The following is a 22,825-nucleotide window of genomic DNA, read 5'->3' on the forward strand; positions in this document are numbered from 1 at the left end:
CTTGCTTATCAGTATGGAAACAATAATTCTAAACAAAATAAATATGAATCACCTGATGCAGGGAAAATTGAAGGCAGGAGGAGAAGGGGACGACAGAGGATGAGATGGTTGGATAGCATCACCAGCTTGATGGAAATGAGTCTGAGCAAGCTCCGGGAGTTGGTGATGGACAGGGAAGCCTGGTGTGCTGCAGTCCATGGGGTCACAAAGAGTCGGACATGACTGAGTGACTGAACTGAACTGAGGACATGCAATAATTAATATAGTAAGATTTTAGATTTAATTACTGATTCAACACTGCATTTTATTTTTCCTGTATCTTTCTTAGCCACTTGGGTCACTTCTATTCTATCTTTCCTCCCACTTCTCAAGTATAGTATATATCAATATTCAATCATTAGAGTTTTTTCCTAGGTTGATCTATATTTTTTCCAGGGTGTTAAAATCTAACGTCTTGATTTTCCATATTTATCTCCAGAGTTGCTACAACTTTTAAAATTCTTTCTCTAATATTGAATTTGATCCTGACTCCTTCCCCCATGCAAACTCCATTTGACATACTGCAAACAGATTAGTCATTTTAGAAAATTTCTTTGCTCATGGTAGCTCTCTACATCAAAAAATTTCTAAATCTTCTGTTTGTTTGAAAAACAAAAATAAAAACAAAATTCAGGCTCCTTAGTTTGACAATCAAGACCTTTTTTAATGTGGCCATCATTAGTAAACTTATCTTTCCATATGCTTTTGCAAAAAAATATTTATTCATCCAAGCTGACATTCCTGATCCTAATATGTATCTCACTCATATGACACTCTCCTCCTTTGCCTATACTTTCCTTTTCACTTGACATCTGCCCTTTTTTGCATTTACATTTTATAACCTCAAATTCAAGGTTGAGCTCATAGCTGATCTCTCTAAAATCTTCCCAAGTTACTAACTTCTTTATGACATTCTTTTATTTCTTTCATAATTAATATGAAAATGCAGATAACTTTGAATCATAAAATAGGTATAATTAGTTATTGAGTGTATGCACACAAGATTTTGAAGGTATAAAATTAATTTCCATCCACAAAATGACTTAAGCAAAAGTAAAGAAAAATCATAAGCAAAGGGAGGGTGTGTAGAGATGTTTTAGTTTCACAGCAATATTACTTAGGAAGCAATGGCCTATGAAATACTTTTTAGTAGATCAGAAAGGAAAATAAATAGAGGGGTAAAATAAAGATAAATTAAAAATAACAGCAGAATATTCTTGGAGGAAATTTTTATAATGCACTTGACTGCCATTTAGACCTTACAAGGCAAAACTGAATATAGCATTCTGTCATTAATAGTTAGTAATTCTCAGGTATTGGAATTTGTATCAATTATCAGGAGAAGGAAATGGCAACCCACTCCAGTGTTCTTGCCTGGAGAATCCCAGGGACAGAGGCGCCTGGCGGGCTGCCGTCTATGGGGTCGCACAGAGTTGTATATGACTGAAGCGACTTAGCAGCAGCAGCAGCAGCATCTTTGTTTCAGCCATTTAAAGAAATTATCCCAGGATTGTTGATATTTTGGGTGTATAATTCTTTGTTGGTAGGACTTTCTGTGACCTGTGTGTGCCTTCCATAGCCTCTACTCACTAGATGTCAACAGTCATTTTTGCCCAATTTCACCACAGTTCTGACAAGCAAACATGTCTCCTGAGACTGCCAATGTTCTGTGGAGAAAAAAACAATGACCATGCTTGAAAACTACTATTTTAAAGACTCTTTAGGAGTAAGATACACGAAGAGGATTATTTTGTTTCATTTGCTTGAAAAGCGAAATGAAAGTGATAGTTGTTCAGTCGTGTCTGACTCTTTGCAACTACATGGACTGTAGCCCACCAGGCTCTTCTGTCCATGGAATTCTCCAGGCCAAAATACTGCAGTGGATTCCCATTTCCTACTCCAGGTGATCTTCCCGACCCAGGGATTGAACCCAGGTCTCCTACATTGCAGGCAGACTCGTCACTGTCTGAGCCACCAGGGAAGTCTATTCGCTTAGGTAATAACTATTATGGGAATAAAATGGTATAGGACATTCCTTAGTACTTTTCATCACTTAAAAAAGAAGAATAAATTTAAACTATCAAAAATTAAACAGCAAAATTTTACGTCATATTTAAGTCCCATATAGATCTTGTGATTTCTACAAACATTGGAAGAAATATTTTTCTACATTTTTAAAGCCATATTCATGATTTGATATTGAGTAGCAATGACCTAATTTTAATTTTTCACTGCTCTGTCTTATAAACCCCTTTTCTGGTATGCTTTCAACTAAAATCTAGATTGGTATTTCTGAGACTCAGTTCTTTTTACAAAATGTAGAGAACTGCACGTTGTATCGTCTCACGGGGAGAAAATTATTATGAAAGGTAGGAACAGCATTTGCTAGGCTTAACAGAGCAAATCTCCCTTCAACACAAAACTCAAAGGAAACTCTTTTCTTATTATCCAAGAATACAGCTATTTTAGGCGACATCAAAAAGATTTACTATTGACAAGTGGAAATGTTTAGCCCTTTGGGGGTAATTTGGGTTAGATTAAGGTACACTGACTTCCACTGAGAGTCCCATTTCTTCTTGTGTCAAAAAAGTGTTAAGAAGAAATTATTTATATTTATACCACAGGTGACTAAGAAACATAATCTGGAGAAAAGTCTCTTGTTTTACGACTCCATATTAATTTGACATACCGAATCTCACACTGCTAGCATAGGACATAGCTAACCTCTGGGTTAAAGCAATGCCCTTCACTTCTGTGCTATTTCATGTCCAATTATGTGCAAAAGATCCAATTTGCAATTATAGCAACATTCCTACAAGCTTAAAAAGAATCTCTTATCAATATAAAAAATGTAAAAAGGCTAAAGCATGTGTTTTCTCTCCTTTTATAATTTTCTTTTACTTTTTGACTATACTTATAACTGCCGCTCTGCTTTTTTCCTTCTACTTCCAGTAACCCAGTTTTCTAGTATGTTTTTTTCTACTGGAAAACTGTCTAGAATTTTATGTCACCATTCTTGACAAGCTTAAATTCTTTCTCCTCCTAGTGTCTTGATGTAATACATATTCATTGGTGTATCAAAATAAACATTTTATAAATAATAAATGGTAAATATGGTGAGACCAGGATGGGAGTTAAATTTAGCCTGATAAAAAAGAGATGAAAATGTAGGCTAAACTGGACTTATAAAAGTTACCTCAGATGGTTGGTGATTACACTTGCTCTTTTGTATGCTATTGCATGTCATGTGTAAGTTCTGAAGTGATACAGAGCTAGGTAAGATTTAAAGATCACATACACAGTGTCTTATCTTATAAATTAGGAAAAAAATCTACAGAGATACCTAAGTTATTGTGCAAAGTTTACACTATCAGCTGTGTGTGTCAACTTGAATAGGCCAGAGTTTTCCAGTATTCAATTAAACACTAATCTATGTGCTGTTGTGAAGATATTTTTCTAGATTTTATTGAAGTTCATAATCAGTTGACTTTAAGTAAAGGAGATTGTCCTAGATAATACGAATGGCTCTTATCCAATCAATTGAAAGTCCTTAAGAACAGAACAGTGGCCTCAACTCATGCTGAGAATTTCATCTTGCCTTTCCTGATGGCCTACTCTGTGGATTTTGGACTTGCTTTCACAACCACAGAAATCAATTCCCCCCAGTAAGTCACTTTGCATGTAATGGGCGGGAAATAAACACAGGGCCCTTCTACCTTTGTTAACTTTTTATAAGTTGAGCAGTATGAGCATGTTAGATATCCTTTCTAAGGCAAAAGATAAGTTGTTGCATTTGGCCCAACCAAAAAAGAGTCAGTGCTTAGAGTGCTTCTTTGGATTTGGGAGGCAACATATTCCTCCTTTAAGTATGTCAGGCCAGTCCATTACCAAGTGGCCTGAACCAATTCTACTTCAGAGTTCAGAAGAAAGGAAGACTCTATGACAGTGGCAAGCTTCCATGGATCTGCCACTTGGGTCATATGATCCAGCAGATGGCAAGGGTGTGAGTGGCAGATGGAGATGCCGCATTGAGCCTTTGACAGGTACCTACAGATGAATCACAAAGAATATCTTAGGGTTTTGCAGAATACTGCGGTCACCCTCTGCAGGTAACTACTTTCCTTTTGAGAAACAGTTCTTGGCCTGCTGTTGGGCCTTAGAGACTGAGTGCCTAAGGTTTAGTCATCAAGTTACAATGCAACCTGAGCAGCCCATCATGAACTGAGTGTTTTCTAAGCCATCAAACCATTAAGATGGGGATTCTTAGCAGCAGTTTAGTTTCAAATAAAAGTGATATCCATAATATTGAACAAACTCTGAAGACACAAGCAAGTTATAAGAGGGAGTACAATCCATGTATCCCACTCCTGCTTCATTACCTCTCTTAGCCCATACCTATGGCCTGGGTAGTTTCCTATAATTAGTTGATTGAGCAAGAGAAAACTCCGGAATGTTTTACAGAGGCTCCTGCATGGCATGCTGACACCATCTGAAGGTGGGCAGCTACAGGACCTCAGGCCCTTCCTGAGACACTGCTGAAGGACAGCAGTGAAGGGAAATCTTCCCAGTTGGCAGAACTTCCAGAAGTGCACCTAGTTGTGCATTTTGCTTGGAAGGAACAAGTGCCAAAGGTACAAGTATATACTAATTTATGGGCAGTGGCCAAAGATCTGGCTAGATAGTCAAAGACTATAAGGAATGTAACAGGAGAATTGGTGATGGTAAGGGGCTGGGAAGAAATATTTGGATGGACTTGCTGAAAGGGCAAAGACTGTGAACATATTTGTGTCCCATGTGAACGCTCATGAAAAGGTGATCTCTGTAGAGGATGATTTTAAAAATCAAGTGGTTAGGATGACATATCAATGGATACCAGTTGGCCTCTTTTCTCAGCAACTCCTGCTATTGCTCAGTAAATTCACGAACAAAGTGGGCATGGTGGCAGGGATGGCAGTAATTCATGGGTTCAGCAACACGGACTTCAATTCACCAAAGAGAGCTGGCTGTAGCTACCTCTGGGTGCCCAGTGCCAGAAGTACGGACCAATAGTAATTCTCTAATATGGCCCCGTTTCCCAAAGTTATCAGTCAGTTCCCTTTTGGCTGACTGATTACATTGAACCATTTCTCTCATGGATGGGGTAGCACTGTGTTCTGTGTGACACTTATTCTGAATATGGATTTACCTGTCTTGCACACAATGTTTCTGTTGAAACTATTTGTGGACTGATATCAAATGCTTATTCACCACAGTAGTGTTCCAAATAGCATTGTTTCTGATCAATGAAGTAATGATTACTTCTTAAACAGTGAAATGAGTTTAGCAATGGGTTCATGTTCATTGAATGTGCCAGTTGCACCATGTTCCCCATCACCTAGTATCAACTGACTTGACAAAACAGAATGACAGCCTTTTGAAGATTCAGTTACAGTGTGAGACAGGTGGTAATACCTTGTGGGGTCATGGCAATCTCCTCCATGAGGCTGTATATGCTCTAAATTAATGATCAATATATAATGCTGTTTTTTTCTGTAGCCAGTATTCATGTCTAAGATTCAAGGTGTGGAAATGACAGTGGCACCACTCACTACTGCTACTAGCAAAATTTTTACTTTCTGCCCCTGTGACTTTATGCGCTGCTGGTTTAGCTGTCTTAATCCAAAGGGAGAAATGCTTCCTCCAGGAGGCACAAGAATGACCCCATTGAACTAGAAGTTAAATGTTACTGTCCATTTTGGTCTCCTCATATCTCTGAATCAAAAGGCAAAGAAAAGAGTTTTATACTGAATATGGTGAATGATCCTGAACACCAAGGGGAAATTGTTTTGCACAATTTTTAATTTCCACTATGCAACAGAGGTGGGGCTTTCCTGGTGGTTCAAGCAGTAAAGAATCTCCCTGCAATGAGGAGACCAGAATTTGATCCCTGGGTTGGGAAGATCTCCTGGAAAAAATGACTACCTACTCCAGTAGTCTTGCCTGGAAAATCCCATGGACAGAGAAGCCTGGAGGGTTACAGTTCATGGGGCTGCAAAGAGACACTACGGAGGGACTAACACTTTCACTTTTTTTCACTTTCATACAATGGAGGTAAGAAAGAATATGGCTGGAATACAGGAGATCACTAACTTATTTTCTAGTATTGCCTGCCATGTGATTAAATTAATGGAAAATTACGAAGCCAATTAAGGTAGGACTGCTCATGGCCCAGATACTTCAGAAATTAATACTTAGGTCACTCAGCAGGTAAAGAAGCATGGCAAGCTGAGGGGCTGGAATGATAATAGAAATGTGGTTTTAAATATTACTTGTAACCTATGACGAGTTGCAGAAATGAGGACTGTACTATCTTTAATCAATTATTCCTTATTTTGTTATGGATATGCTTGTAGATAAATTGATAGATACATTAAGCATTTTTTCTTTTTCTTTCTATTCTTTTTATCATCTACCATAAGATGTATTAGTAATAGTTAACTTTACATCATAGTATTTAAGATACACGATATCAAAGAGAAGAGTAAAACTTATACATTGACTGTGCATCCTCCTCCAGGGAAATGGTTAGTGCATTTTTGAAGAGAGCTGTATCATGTTACCTGGAAAAATAAAACTTTGTTATTATTTTTATTTGGAGTGTAAATATACTTTAAAGAGATTTTATTGGTCAATTTTATGTTTTAATTTGCCTAAGCTATAGTAACCAGTCAAACTAATCAAGATGTTGCTGTGAAGATATTTGTAGGTGTGGTTAACATTTAAAATCAGTTGATTTTAAGCAAAGGAGATTATTTTAGATAATATGGGTGGGCCTGAATTAATCAGTTGAAAACCCTTAGAACAGAACTGAGGTTTTCTGGAAGAAATTCTGAGTCCTGTGTTTGTCCCCGGAGGAGGTCATGGCAACCCATTCCTGTATTCTTGCCTGGAGAATTCCATGAACAGAGGAGGCTGGAGGGATACGTGACTGAAGCAACTTAGCACACACACATGCACTGTATTTATAACTCTGCCTGAGAGTTCCACTCACCCCTTCTTGATAGCCTACCCTAAAGATTCTGGACTTGCCTAGGCAGCCCTCACAAACATGTAAACTAATTCCTCGCAACCACATAAACTAAACCTTTTTCACATATTTTTACTACAGATTCTGTTTCTCTGATTGAATCTTAGCTAAAAAGTTTCTTAAATATTTGGTGGTACATCCAGGACTAAAATAATAACAGGGCTTCCTTCCTTGGTGGCTCAGTGTTAAAGAATCCACCTGCCAATGCAGGGGATACCAGTTCAATCCCTGATCTGGGAAGACCCCACATATAGCAGAGCTATTAAGCCCGTGGACCACAACTATTGAGCCTGTGCGGTAGAGCCTGAGAGCCACAGCTGCTGAGCCCACATGCTGCAGCTACTGAAGCCCGCCTGCCCTAAAGCCTGTGCCCCACAAGAGAAACCACCAAATGAGAAGTCCACTTACCACCACTAGAGAAAAGCCCAAGCAGTAACAAAGACCCAACACAATCAAACATAAAATAAATACAATTATAAAAAGTCTATTAAAAATTAATAACAGAGAAATTCACCAAAATAATATTTCATAGACTAAATATCAGACTGAGTTTATGGACAGATTTTCTGTGTGTGTGCTCAGTTGCTTAGTTATGTCCCACTCTTTGTGACCCCATGGACTGTAGCCCACCAGGCGCCTCTGTCCATGGGATTTCCCAGACAGGAATACTGGAGTGGATTGCCATTTCCTCCTCCAGGGGGATCTTTCCGACCCAGCGATCAAACTTACTCTCCTGCCTGCGTCTCCTGCATTGCAGGCGGATTCTCTACCACTTGAACCACCTGGGAAGCAGGTTTTCTGTAGGTCTGCTCATTTAAGCTCATTTTGCAACTATTTTATACTAGAAAATAAAACACCAATTCATAGATCAAAACAAATAAATAAATAAATAAACCTGACGTAATCAAGTTGCTTAAAAAAAAAGCTTTCTAGGAAGGTGTCTCATGTTATCAAATTATGGCAACTGAGGGATATTTGGAAAAGATCCATGGAAGTGAAGTGATGGTCAGTCTTCAGTGGTTGGGCAAAATCTGGCACACACAACAGTAAAAGTGATAATTATATAATACCACTTCTGAAGTTAAAAAAAAAAAAAAAAAGATATAGCCAGAGAATAAAAATTAGAACCAAAAAGTAGAATAACACAAACAACGTTGTGAATATCTATGATAGTTGCATTCACAAAAGAACTGCTGGGCTAAAATATGCATGCTCACGTGCCCCGTCTATTGATGCCATTAATCTCACTCAGTGTGAAGGATATCAAACCAAGAACATCTCGAGAAAGAAATGCTAATCTCCTGACAGTTTCTACATTTTCTGAAATTTATATATGAATCAACAGAGGATCCTGCAAAATGCAATTCCATTTGCTCTTCTGATCACAATTCAATACGGATATAAAAGAGAAAAAAGAATATAAGGAAATTGAACTGGAATAATAAATAGAAAGAAAGCAGGTATCATCCCCAGAAACAATAAATACATCTTGAAAAGAAATGTGCTGATTCTTTGTATACAATGCACCTTTTTTTCCTTAAAACTGTGAAAGCCAAACCAAATGGTTTGCTTTATGCACCTGGCACCAGACACAATTAGTCATTTCTGAGTATCCTTGGGAAACCACAGCTTTTCTCGTGGATGTAAATGCTTTCAGCATCTTTCAATAAAAGGCACTTCTGTCCTGTACTGTCCCTTTTTGAGACAGTGGATTTGGAGCACTTAGATAAAACTAAACTCCCTATGCTCAGAATGTGATTACAGCCATTGTGTGGGCAGCAAGCAGAGAACTCAGGGGCCCTAGACATCAATCTGAGCCTTGTGATATACTTCCAGTTAACAAGCGGAAGCCCAGGTGATGCCTCTCGATTTCACAAGCCAGTTGGTAGAGATGGGAAGCACTCAGCAAATTGGGCTGCCTTCATTCTCGAAGTCAATTCCAACATTAGCATTAGGTTGCAGACCCAACTATGCTGAATTACTGATCAAGTTATTAGCAAATGGAATTTTCAGAAACCTCAGTATATGGACTAAAATAGAAAAATCTTATGAAAGCCCAGGAGCATTTTTGTTTCTCACAAAATGATGAAATTAGATTTTTTCTATCTCTGCCTGCCTCTGAATTATGAAAAAGCATTCCCAGTTTCACACATCATCTTTTTAGCGACCACGAACAATGTGGCACATTTAACTCAAGTTCCTTGTCACTAGTACCACCTTGAAACAACTTGAAATTTTGGTTGTTTTGCTTTTTTATTGTGTTTACTTAAAAGGTAACAATCTTCAGAGGCAAGCATTCTTTGAAATCTAAGATCATATTCAAATAGACAAGCTGTTTCTACTTTTTCCACAGTTAAGTATAATGTTACAATCAAGAAAACAACAGATTAGTGTCTGATTACCATAGGAAAAGGGATATGTTGGCTGCCATATCTCACAAAATAAATCTCATAACAGTTACTTTATTAATCTAAGCAAACAAAGGAGGGTGGAAGTTATTATGTAAAGCAGTCATGGAGTAGAAATAACGTGAAAAGTGAGTGGGTTGAAATATTTGAAATTCAGAAGTATCAGATCTCCCCAAACTGTATTCTCAAAATTACACTAAAATTTATACTTTACTCTTTTTCCTGGCTTTCCCCCAAATGGACCAGTAGACATTTACCAGGGTGATTGTGCACTGGAGAAAGGAAAATAATCAGATTCTTTGGGGATCCTTTCTTTTTACAAATAAGAGAAACATTCACATTCACCCTCTTGGAGATTCACAGTGTCTAGTGGCTTATTAAAGCTCTGATATGTCCTGCAATGTAAAAATATAAAATAAAACCAACCATCAACCAAACTCTGTTTCAGTTTGGTTAAGTAGTGAAACTCGAACTTATGTAACACCTTTTTAATGAAAATGTACTTCATCAAATAAAAATAGTATTCTGAGCATTTGGGGTGGGAGGGATTGCACTAGATTATTTACTTCACACTCCAGATTTATTGGGCTTCCCTGATGGCTCAGTTGGTAAAGAATCTGCCTGCAATGCAGAAGATGCAGGAGATGTGGGTTTGGTCCCTGGGTCAGGAAGATCCCCTGGAGGAAGAAATGGCAACCCATTCCAGTATTCTTGCCTGAAAAACCACATGGGCAGAGGGGCCTGGTGGGTTACAGTCCATGGGGTCACAGAGAGTTGGACATGACTGAGCATGTTCATTGGCTGTCTCAGATTTATTTGGAAGAAAATCAGTTCTTTGAAAAATTAGCTTTTTAAAGGATTATTATGATGTTTGTTTGGATACTTCTCAAATTCAATACAATTGTCACTGTCACTATTTTACAGATTCTACTCCTTAACCACCCAGATTGATTTCTGTAGAAATTCACATTTCTATAGTCACATTACTCATTATTTTTCAAAAAACTATACTATTTACATCACACCTCTCTGTACTCTCTCAATGCTGATGACTGATTTCTTCTTTCACTGAGAAAATAGGAGACATAAAAATTGACCTATTATTTCCACTGACAAATCTATTAGTCTATCTGTATTCAATATCCTGATTTCCCAAGTGGTGGTGTTTAATTGCTAAGTCATGTCTGACTCTTTTATGACCCCATGAACTGTAGCCCTTCAGGCTCCTCTATCCATGGGATTTCCCAGGCAAGTATACTGGAGTGGGATACCATTCCCTTTTCAAAAGATTCTTCCTGATCCAGGGATTTAACCCCTGTCTCCTGCATTGGTAGGCAGGTTCTTTGACACTGAGCCACCAGGGAAGGCCTTATGTTTCAAAATGTGTTTCAAAATTAAATCACAAAAATGTTTCCAATTTAAAAACAAACAAAAGTCTCTTTGATTCCATGAGCATACTCAGTTGTTACCACATTCATATTTATGTGTCCTTTATCACCACAGTTAAATACTAATTTTGACTAAGTTGTTTAATAATACTAAGAAATTACTATTGCTGATGTTAACCAAAACTTTCCCTAGCCAACCCCAATGGTCAATTTTAACCACCATCATACTGGAAATTAAGGACCACTTTATACAAAATCCATTCCTTCTTTCAGGAAAACTTTTCTTTGTGGATTCTCAAACAAAAATCTCTACCAGATTTCTTTTTTCTTAATGAATCCTATTTAGTCTAATTAATGACCCCTCCTCCAACTCCTAAAGTCTATTTGCTCATTCAAAGATCTTTTCTTCTCTCTGTTGAGTTAATTACACACATTCCTGTGGATTTGCATTCATTTTACACACTAGTAATCCTAAAATGTATATCCTGAGTTCATAACCTGGTGTTTCTGCTTCTAAACGTATTCATTTAAATATTAACTTGGTTTGTAACACTTAACATAGTCAAAATGGATTTCCTAGCTCAAAATCCTGCTCCTCCAATATTCCTTTTATCAGTGGGTGACACCAAAACCACAGCATTGATCCTTCCTCTCTTATTCCTGCAGAGCGTACATGCAGGCTGGCTGTTCAGCCATTGGTAAGCTGGTCACTTACTGTCGATAAGCATAAGCATTAGCTTTCAAATATGACTTCTTCTAATTACTTACATGGCTAGAAGTCCAAACCATCATCATCTTTTTTCCAAATTACTTTAAAAACCTATTAACAAAGTGGTCTCTAGGATTTCACCTGATTTACTATCTATATTCTACACAGAATCCAAAGTAATCTCTTGAAAACATAAATCAAATCATATCTCTAGCTTGCTCAAAACCTTCTAGTGGCTTTCTGTCACTGCGTAAATTTCAAATTCTCTGGTTTGCAAGGCTCTGCTTACGATGACCCCTGCCCCGGTCTCTGGCCGTGTCTCCTACCTTTTGTTCCCCTACTCTTCTGTTCAGCCCTCTGGCCTTGCTACCCTTGAACACATTAGGTCGTTTCTGTCCACAGGCCTTCTTTTATGATCTTTTCCATCAGAGATATCTTTCCCCAAATCTCTATTTGGCTGTTTTCTTCCTTATTCTTTTCTTATCTACTTTGTTATCATCTCTGAAAGGTGACATCTTCTCCCCAGCTATTAACCTCCTTCTTTCTCTCACTTTTTATTCCTACATCCTGCTTTCATTTTTTTAATGTTATTTCCCAAAACTATAACTTGGACTTAGGTGTGTATTTATTTCTTGTATCTTTCACTAGGATGTAAACTGTAAACAGGAAGATACGAATCTGACCTTTTGTCTCTCTTCCTCTATCTTTGGATAACACCTGTCACTAAACAGATTCTCAAAATATTTGCTGAGTCAAATGCTTCCTGTGTCATATGCATTATGCTATATATTTATGCTATAAGTGAATGAAATATAGTCCCTGAGGAGTTAACACATAGCAGGGTATCCTGGTGTTGAAACAATTAATCATACAGTTTTCCCTTTTTATTGTACTTAAAATTTTAGGTTAGTAAAGCATTGTTAAGTTGTGTTGATTTTTACTTTAAAAGTTTTAAAGCTTTACTTGGTACATAGTGAATTATGAGGTCAAATAGGATTAGGATAATTGCCAACAGTTGTAACTTATTTGTTTAGTATAATTATGATTATTTTTAATTGTCTTCAATATTCTTATTCAAGGTTCTTCTCTGTTCCAAGACCTCTGCTTCATGGTGTTACCAAAATATTAGAAAGATGCACTGAATTCATGTTTTATGAAGAAAAAATACATTTATAACACTTGCATAAAGTACCATATTCTATAATACATTTTGGTTAATGTTATATAACATAAGAAGGCAAATAATAATTAAATGCTGCCTATGGAAGTGAAGATGAGTTTCACCTATTAGATACTGGGGCTCTTGAAAGTAGTTAGGAGTTAGTGTTACAGATGTGGTGACTGCATAGTAGCAAATATCCTTCGTGCTTGATCAGTATCTGTGCAGTACTGGTGGTTGCATATGTGTAATATATAGCCTCCTTATAGGAAATGTATAAATATTTCCAAATACACTAGGAATGATAAACATGGTGCAGATAAATAGGCCTAGACTTATCTGTATCATATGGATCTAGAGAAAAAGTATTAACCTCTGAATTCAGATACTAAAGCCCGCAATTCTGCAGCATCTGGTGAAACATTTCTGTCCTTCAGTTCAGTTCAGTTGCTCAGTCGTGTCCGACTCTTTGCAACCCCATGAATCGCAACACGCCAGGCCTCCCTGTCCATCACCAACCCGGAGCCTACTCAAACTCATGCCCATCGGGTCGGTGATGCCATCCAGCCATCTCATCCTCTGCCGTCTCCTTCTCCTACTGCCCCCAATCCTTCCCAGCATCAGGGTCTTTTCCAATGAGTCAACCCTTCGCATGAGGTGGCCAAAGTATTGGAGTTTCAGCTTCAGCATCAGTCCTTCCAATGAACACCCAGGACTGATCTCCTTCAGGATGGACTGGTTGGATCTCCTTGCAGTCTAAGGGACTCTCAAGAATCTTCTCCAACAACACAGTTCAAAAGCATCAATTTTTCAGCGCTCAGCTTTCTTCACAGTCCAACTCTCACATCCATACATGACCACTGGAAAAACCATAGCCTTGACCAGACGGACCTTTGTTGGCAAAGTAATGTCTCTGCTTTTTAATATGCTATCTAGGTTGGTCATAACTTTCCTTCCAAGGAGTAAGCATCTTTTAATTTCATGGCCGCAATCACCATCTGCAGTGATTTTGGAGCCCCCAAAATAAAGTCTGACACTGTTTCCACTGTCTCCCCATCTATTTCCCATGAGGTGATGGGACCAGATGCCATGATCTTAGTTTTCTGAATGTTGAGCTTAAGCCAACTTTTTCACTTTCCTCTTTCACTTTCATCAAGAGGCTTTTTAATTTCTCTTCACTTTCTGCCATAAGGGTGATGTTGTCTGCATATCTGAGGTTATTGATATTTCTCCCAGCAATCTTGATTCCAGATTGTGCTTGATCCAGCCCAGCGTTTCTCATGATGTACTCTGCATATAAGTTAAATAAGCAGGGTGACAACATACAGCCTTGACGTACTCCTTTCCCTATTTGGAACCAGTCTGTTGTTCCATGTCCAGTTCTAACTGTTGCTTCCTGACCTGCTAACAGGTTTCTCAAGAGGCAGGTCAGGTGTTCTGGTATTCCCATCTCCTTTAAAGTTTTCCACAGTTTATTGTGATCCACACAGTTGAAGGCTTTGGCATAGTCAATAAAGCAGAAATAGATGTTTTTCTGGAACTCTCTTGCTTTTTCTATGATCCAGCGGATATTGGCAATTTGATCTCTGGTTCCTCTGCCTTTTCTAAAACCCACTTGAACATCTGGAAGTTCTCGGTTCACATATTGTTGAAGCCTGGCTTGGAGAATTTTGAGCATTACTTTACTAGCGTGTGAGATGAGTGCAATTGTGCGGTAGTTTGAGCATTCTTTGGGATTGCCTTTCTTAGGGATTGGAATGAAAACGGACCTTTTCCAGTCCTGTGGCCACGGCTGTGTTTTCCAAATTTGCTGGCATATGGCGTGCAGCACTTTCACAGCATCATCTTTCAGGATTTGAAATAGCTCAACTGGAATTCCATCACTTCCACTAGCTTTGTTTGTAGTGATGCTTTCTAAGGCCCACTTGACTTCACACTCCAGGATGTCTGGCTCTAGGTGAGTGATCACACCGTCATCATTATCTGGGTCGTGAAGATCTTTTTTGTACAGTTCTTCTGTGTATTCTTGCCACCTCTTCTTAATATCTATTGCTTTTGTTACATCTATACCATTTCTGTCCTTTATTGAGCCCATTTTTGCATGAAGTGTTCCCTTGGTATCTCTAATTTTCTTGAAGAGATCTCTAGTCTTTCCCATTCTGTTGTTTTCCTCTATTTCTTTGCATTGATCACCGAGGAAGGCTTTCTTATCTCTCCTGGCTATTCTTTGGAACTCTGCATTCAAATGGGTATATCTTTCCTTTTCTGCTTTGCTTTTCACTTCTCTTCTTTTCACAGCTATTTGTAAGGCCTCCTCAGACAGCCATTTTGCCTTTTTGCATTTCTTTTCCATGGGGATGGTCTTGATCCCTGTCTCCTGTACAATGTCACAAACCTCTGTCCATAGTTCATCAGGCTCTCTGTCTATCAGATCTAGTCCCTTAAATCTATTTGTCACTTCCACTGTATAATTGTAAGGGATTTGATTTAGGTCATACCTGAATGGTCTAGTGGTTATCCCTACTCTCTTCAGTTTAAGTCTGAATTTTGCAATAAGGAGTTCATGATCTGAGCCACAGTCAGCTCCAGGTCTTGTTTTTGCTGACTGTATAGAGCTTCTCCATCTTTGGCTGCAAAGAATATAATCAATCTCATTTCAGTGTTGACCATCTGGTGATGTCCATTTGTAGAGTCTTCTCTTGTGTTGTTGGAAGAGGGTGTTTGCTATGACCAGTGTGCTCTCTTGGCAAAACCCTATTAGCCTTTGCCCTGCTTCATTCCGTACTCTAAGGCCAAATTTGCCTGTTACTCCAGGTGTTTCTTGACTTTCTACTTTTGCATTCCAGTCCCCTATAATGAAAAGGACATCTTTTTTGAGTGTTAGTTCTGAAAAGTCTTGTAGGTCTTCATAGAACCATTCAACTTCAGCTTCTTCAGTGTTACTGGTTGGGGCATATAGGCTTGGATTACCATGATATTGAATGGTTTGCCTTTTCTGTCCTTAGACCTCTATCACCTCCCTCAGTCATCTCATCTAATATCATGGCTTTAAATGTCACCTACCTGCTGCTGATTTTTCTATTTGTATCTCCACTGCAGGCATCTCTCCTGCAGTCTCCAGCTTGTATGTTCAGTTGTTTATTTGAACTCTCCACCTGAATGTCTAAAACTTAGTAAATGTAATTCTAAGTCCCCTTCAAATTCTGCTCAATCTTCAGTTTCCTTGATCTCAAATACGGAAATTCCTTCTTTCTAGCTGTCTATCCCCCAAAGCCATCAGTCACCTCTTCTCTTTCTTTCATAGCTAATATCCATTTGTCAGGAAATATTGCTGGCTACATATTACAAAAATATCCAAATCCAGTGACTTCTCAACACCTCCACCACACTCCTCCATGTCCAAGACACCATCACCTCTTTGTGTTTTTGTAAGATTCCCTATAATATTTTTCTTTCTTTCTAGGCTCATGATAGGTTTGCTTCTTTCTCTTTTCTTTGAGATTAGACATGACTGTGTGAAGTGCTTTGGCTAATAAACTGTAAATGACTGTGACGCCAGATGTTTCAAGAGGCAATATATGTTTTGTCACGCCCCCTGTCCTCCTTTATATATTGTTGATGGAAACAAGAGAGAGCTTCCGGCTGTTTGAGCTCCTTAATGATCATGATGAGCAGAGAACCCTTGTAAACCTCAGTTGAACATGTAGGCATGAGAAGTAAAATTTACCATGGTAATTTACTATGGCGATGGGATTGTTTGGTACAGCAGTATACATAACTACTATAACTAGTATAGTTATACTATTCTTATAACTTTTATCCAAAACACATGCCTCCACCCAGTCTTCTCTTAGAAGTGCAGATGGGGTACACATACACAGTGGGATATCACTTAGCCACTAGAAAGATGGAAATAATGCCATTTACAGTAAGATGGATGGACCTAGAGATTATTACATTAAAGTAAAAGAAGTCAGACAAAGACAAATATCATCTGATATCATTCACATGTGGCATCTAAAAAATGATACAAATGAACTTATTTACAAAACAGAAACAGACTCATAGAAAACAAACTTATGGTTACCAAAGGGGAAAGGGAAGAGGAGGGGATAAACTAGGAGTTTGGGATCAAAATATACACTATTATGAATAAATAGATAACCAACAGAGATGTACAGTATAGGGAAATTATACTCAATATCTTGTAGTAAGCTACAATGGAAAACATCTAAAGGAGACAAGAGTTCAATCCCTGGGTTGGGAAGATCCCCTGGAGGAGGAAACAGCAACCCACTCTAGTTTTCTTGCCTGGAGAATTCCATGGACAGAGGATCCTGGTGGGCTACAGTCCTTGGGGTTGCAAAAGAGTCGGACACAACTGAGCGACTGAACACTACATATGTATGAGTCACTTTGCTGTACACCTAAAATAAATACAGCATTGTAAATTGACTATAATTCAATAAAAACGAGAAAAAAAAGTGCAGCCAGAGCAACCCTGTTACAACAAAAGCTGTCTTGTCACTCCTCTGCTTAAAACCCACCCATGATTCCTTATTTTTCTTCAAATGAAGAGTAAATTTCTTACTGTGACACACATGGTCCAAGGTCACCTGACCCACATTTTCTCTTGGATATTGTTTCCTTCTTCTATTTCCCCAGCTCGCTGTCCTCCAGCCACGGTCATCTCCTTTTGTTGTTGTTGTAACATGGCAGGCAAGCTCCTCATTCTGCAGCTTTGCCCTGGCTTGTTCCTCTTCCAGAAATGCTCTTCTATCAGACACTCTGATTGATCGTTCCCACTGCTCCTTCAAACCTTTTCCTAAATGTCAACTTCTCCATGAGGCCTTTTCTGTCTAACTCTTTTCCAGTTGCAGTCTTTCTAGAATTTACCACACCCATAAAACTTGTTTACCTGGCATGATCACTTTAGCATATAATTTGTTAATTTATTTTGTTTATGTTTCTCTGTTTGGCATTCTACACTAGAATGTGAGCTTCACAGGGGCAAGGAGTATATTGTCTGTTTTGTTCAATGGTGTATCACCAGGGCCAGAACAGAGCTTGACACCACAGAATGGACTACTGGTTAAATAATGAGTGAATATAATTGTAGAATAAATTATTATGAGATTTTAAAAAACTCAGTCTATTTTACATGTCCCATTGAATATCTTTTAAGTACAATATTGTTGCAACATTAATAAAGTTCTGATTCTCAAACAGGAAAAATAATGTAAGTATCTCTGTGTATATGAATGTTTGCTTATTAAAGAAAAATATTAAAAGTTAAATTTTATAAAATATATCTTGGCCCATATTGAGTGATACTAAAAATCAGGGCCTCACTATGGGAGTGTCACAAGATGTTAATATGCATAGTTTAAGAAAACAATTGAGAAAAAGTAGTGTTGAAAAGATGGGGTAAAGAGTAAAGGCTGACACACAATAGAATATGTAGAATAAGTATAATCTACCTTGTCAATTATGAATCTGTCTTATTAATCAATATTAACTATGTTTAATCATAGCTAAAATTAGTCATTTCTAATTCTACACAGCTATATTACTTCTAGATAATTTGTCCCTGCTGACTGTACCCTTGTTACAGTATTTAGATGTTTATGTGATCTTTCTTCCAAATTCTTTCAGTTCAGTTCAGTTCAGTCAGTCAGTCATGTCTGACTCTTTGTGACCCCATGGACTGCAACACGCCAGGCCTCCCTGTCTATCTTTAGTATCTCCAATTTCTCATTTCTTTTGAGAGGAAGTTTAGAGTTACTGGAAAAGCTGCTGGCAAATGTATCAGACGGTAAGTGGAAATAATAACCCATCCTTAGGTGGAACATGTCTTTCAATCCTTATGTGTCTCTAGGTATTTCTCAGACTAGGGAAGATATAATGAGTCCAGGAAAAAAATGGTATATTTCTCTTTTCATTCATAAAGTTGTAAAATCATTTCAGAAACATTTATGACACTATTATGAACTGAATGTTTGTGTGCCCGCCAAATTCATATGTTGACTTCTAACCTCTAATATCATGGTATTAAAAGATGTGAAATAACTAAATTGTGTTGCTAGCCCTCAGGAATGGATTACTGCCCTTATAAAAGACAACCTCCCTTCATGGATCACAGCCTTGTGGTGAAAAGGCTTGTACAATTCAATGAAGCTATGAGCCATGGCGTGCAGGGACACCCAAGACAGATGGGTCACAGTGAAGAGTTCAGACAAAACATGGTCCACTGGAAGAGGGAAAAGGCAAACCACTCCAGCATTCTTGCCTTGAGAATACCATGGACAGTATGAAAAGGCAAGAAGATATGTCATCAGAAGATGAGTCCCCCAGGTCAGAAGGTATTCAATATGCTACTGGGCAAGACTGGAGGGTAATGACTAATAGAAAGAATGAAGCAGCTGGACCAAAGTAGAAACAATTCTTGGTTGTGGATGTGGCTGGTGGTGAAAGTAAAGTCCGATGCTGTAAAGAACAATAATGCATAGGAACCTGGAATGTTAGGTCCATGAATCAAGGTAAATTGGACGTGGTCAAGTAGGAGATGGCAAGATCAATCATCGACATCTTAGAAATCAGTGAACTAAAATGGACAGGAACAGAATTTAACTCAGATGAACATCATATCTACTACTGTGGGCAAGAAACTCTTAAAAGAAATAAAGTAGCCCTCATAGTCAACAAAAGAGTCTGAAATGCAATACTTGGGTACAATCTCAAAAATGACAGAATGATCTTGGTTCATTGCCAAGGCAACCATTCAACCTTACAATAATCCAAGTCTATGCCCCAACCACTGATGCCAAACCAACTGAAGTTGATCAGTTCTGTAAGACTTACAACAACTTCTAGAATACCAAAAAAAGATGCCTTTTCATCATAGGCAATTGGAATGTAAAAGTACAAAATCAAGTGATATGCAGAATAACAGGCAAGCTTGGCCTTGGAATACAAAATGAAGCAGGGCAAATGCTAACACAGTTTTGTGAAGAGGACACACTGATCATAGCAAACACCCTTTTCCAACAGCACAAGAGACAGCTCTACACATGGACATCAGCAGATGGTCAATCCCCAAAATGAGAGTGATTATGTTCTTTGCAACCAAAGATGGAGAAGCTCTATACATTCAGTAAAAACAAGACCTGCAGCTGACCATGGCTCAGGTCATGAGCTCCTTATTGCAAACTCAGGCTTAAATTGAAGAAGGTAGGGAAAACCACTAGGCCATTCAGGTATGACTTAAATCAAATCCCTTATGAGTATACAGTGGAGGTGATGAATAAATTCAAGGGATTAGATCTAGTAGACAGAATGCATAGGCCTGAAGACCTATGGATGGATGTCCATAACACTGTATAGGAGGCAGTGACCAAAACCATCCCAAAGAAAGAGAATTGTAAGAAGGCAAAGAAGTGGTCTGAGGAGGCTTTTTGAAGAAAGAAAAGAAGCAAAAGGCAAGGGAGAAAGGGAAACAAGTACCTAACTAAATGCAGAGTTCCAGAGACTAGCAGGGGGAGATAAGAAGGCCTTCTTAAATGAACAATGCAAAGAAATAGAGGAAAACAATAAAACAGTAGAATGGGAAAGGCTATGGATCTCTTCAAGGAAATTGGAGATCCCAAGGAAACATTTCATGCAAGGATCGGCAAAATAAAGAACAGAAATTGTAAGGACCTAATAGAAACAGAAGAGATTAAGAAGAGGTGGCAAAAATATACCAAAAAACTATACAAAAAAGGTCTTAATGACCCAGATCATCAGGATAGTGTGGTCACTCACCTAGAGCTAGACATCCTGGAGCATAAATCAAATGGGCCTTAGGAAGTCTCTTGATGCGGGTGAAAGAAGAGAGTGAAAAAGCTGACTTTGTACATAAAAAAGAAACTCAGCACAATAAAAACTAAGATCATGGTTATCTGATCCCATTGGTCAAGCCAAGTGAAGTCGCTCAGTCGTGTCTGACTCTTTGCAACCCCACGGACTGTAGCCCACCGTATTCCTCTGTCCATGGAATTTTCCAGGCAAGGGTACAGACTGGGCTGCCATTTCCTTCTCCAGGCAATCTTTCAGACCCAGGGATCGAACCCCGGTCTCCTGCATTACTTCATGGCAAATAGAAGGGGAAATGAATGCAGTGACAGATTTTCTTTACTTGGGCTCCCAAATCACTATGGACAGTGACTTCAACCATGAATTTAAAAGACGTTCGCTTCTTGGAAGAAAAGCTATGACAAACCTAGATAGTGTATAAAAAAGTATAGACATCACTTTGCCAAAGAGGGTCTGCATACTCAAAGCTATGGTTTTCTTAGTATTCATGTATGGATGTGAAAACTGGACCACAAAGAATTCTAAGCACCAAAGAATTGATATTTTTGAATTGTGGTGCTGGAGAAGACTCTTGAGAGCCCCTTGGACAGCAAGGAGATCAAACCAGTCAATTCTAAAGGAAAATCAACCCTGAATATTCATTGGAAAGACTGCAGCTGAAACTCCACTACTTTTGCCACCTGATACAAAGAGGTGACACTGGAAAAGGGAAAGATCAAAGGCGAAAGGAAAAGGGGGCAGCAAAGGATGAGATGGTTAGGGAGCATTACCAACTGGATGGACTTGAATTTGAGCATACTCTGGGAAATAGGGTGGAACAGAGGAGTTGGGTGTGCTACAGTCCATGAACCTGGAAAGAGCTGGACATGACTTAGTGACTGACCAATAAAAGATACCCCGTGGAGCTCTCTCACCCCTTGCATCATTGAGGACACAGTGAAAAAATGGCCATCTCTGAACCAGGAGGGAGTTTCTCCCTAGACAATCTGCCAATGCCTTGATCTTGGGTTTTTCATCCTCCAAAATAGTGAGAAGTAAAATTATACAATTGCCAAAGGCTATGATTTGATTTGAAAATTTATCACTAAAGCATGAAAAATGACATATTTATTTTACTTTTATGGTTAATTATTACAATTTTAGTTAAAGCTGTTACAGATAAGGGAGTAACTAAGAACCAATTTTGTCTGTTTTGAAGATGTAAGTAGAATTAAACCATAGTTACTTGAGAAAAAGTTTTAAATCATGATGCATCTGTAAATTTGACTAATATGATTTAAATGATTGGATCTGGTGGATTATTTTGCATTCTTTGCTTGTTTATATTAATTATATATAGAGAAATATGCTTATAGATAAATATGCCAGTAATAATATTTCAAAATAACATAACTTTCATGCAGTTAAACAGAACCATGGTGAAGAAAAACTTTTTCTTTCATGTAAACTGATCCAAAATAGAAAAATTTTGAGATAATAAAAGTAAATGTTAGTTTGTGATAGTTTATGAATTTCCTTTTAGCAAGAGAAATTGAGAGATTAAAAAGAAAGTTCTAGAGATATATCCTTATTCTGTATACTTTTACATGTGCAATCTCTTTCATAAAATTTAGAGGTAAATTTTCTTCCTAATTTGACTATGTATTTGCCTATTACCCAGTTTCTCAGAGCTGCCACCCAAGAATTCATGACTGTTACCCAAATTTCAATATTATCCACAAAATACTCTCCTATGTGTTAATTAGGGCAACTTGCAATTGAATCAGAAATCTTCCTCATAATAATAGTTACAAAATAGTCACGACCATATATTTAATAAAGAGAATGGAGTACTACTCTAATGGATTTCTTCCCTCCCCAGCAACTCCTGAGAATTTTACTCTCACAGAAAAGACAAGAAAAAAAAGAACACTTTTTTTTTTTTCTATTCATTGCCTCTATTATTATTATTATTTTGTCCTCTATTCTGTTGTTTTCCTCTTTGGTTTTAACTGAGCATTTCATATGGTTCCATTCTTTCCTCTTATCTTTTCTACTTAAAAAAAAAATTCATGATTGCTCTAACATCTACAGTAAACATTTTGATTAATCCAAATCCACTTTTCAAATAACATTGTACTACTTCACAAGTAGGTCAAGTGCTTTATAAGAATATTTCAAATTCATCATTTCCACCCCTAACAAACTTGTCATTTATTTCCC

The sequence above is a fragment of the Cervus canadensis genome, chromosome 1, assembly GCF_019320065.1.
Source record: "Cervus canadensis isolate Bull #8, Minnesota chromosome 1, ASM1932006v1, whole genome shotgun sequence".
NCBI classification, from domain to species: domain Eukaryota; kingdom Metazoa; phylum Chordata; class Mammalia; order Artiodactyla; family Cervidae; genus Cervus; species Cervus canadensis.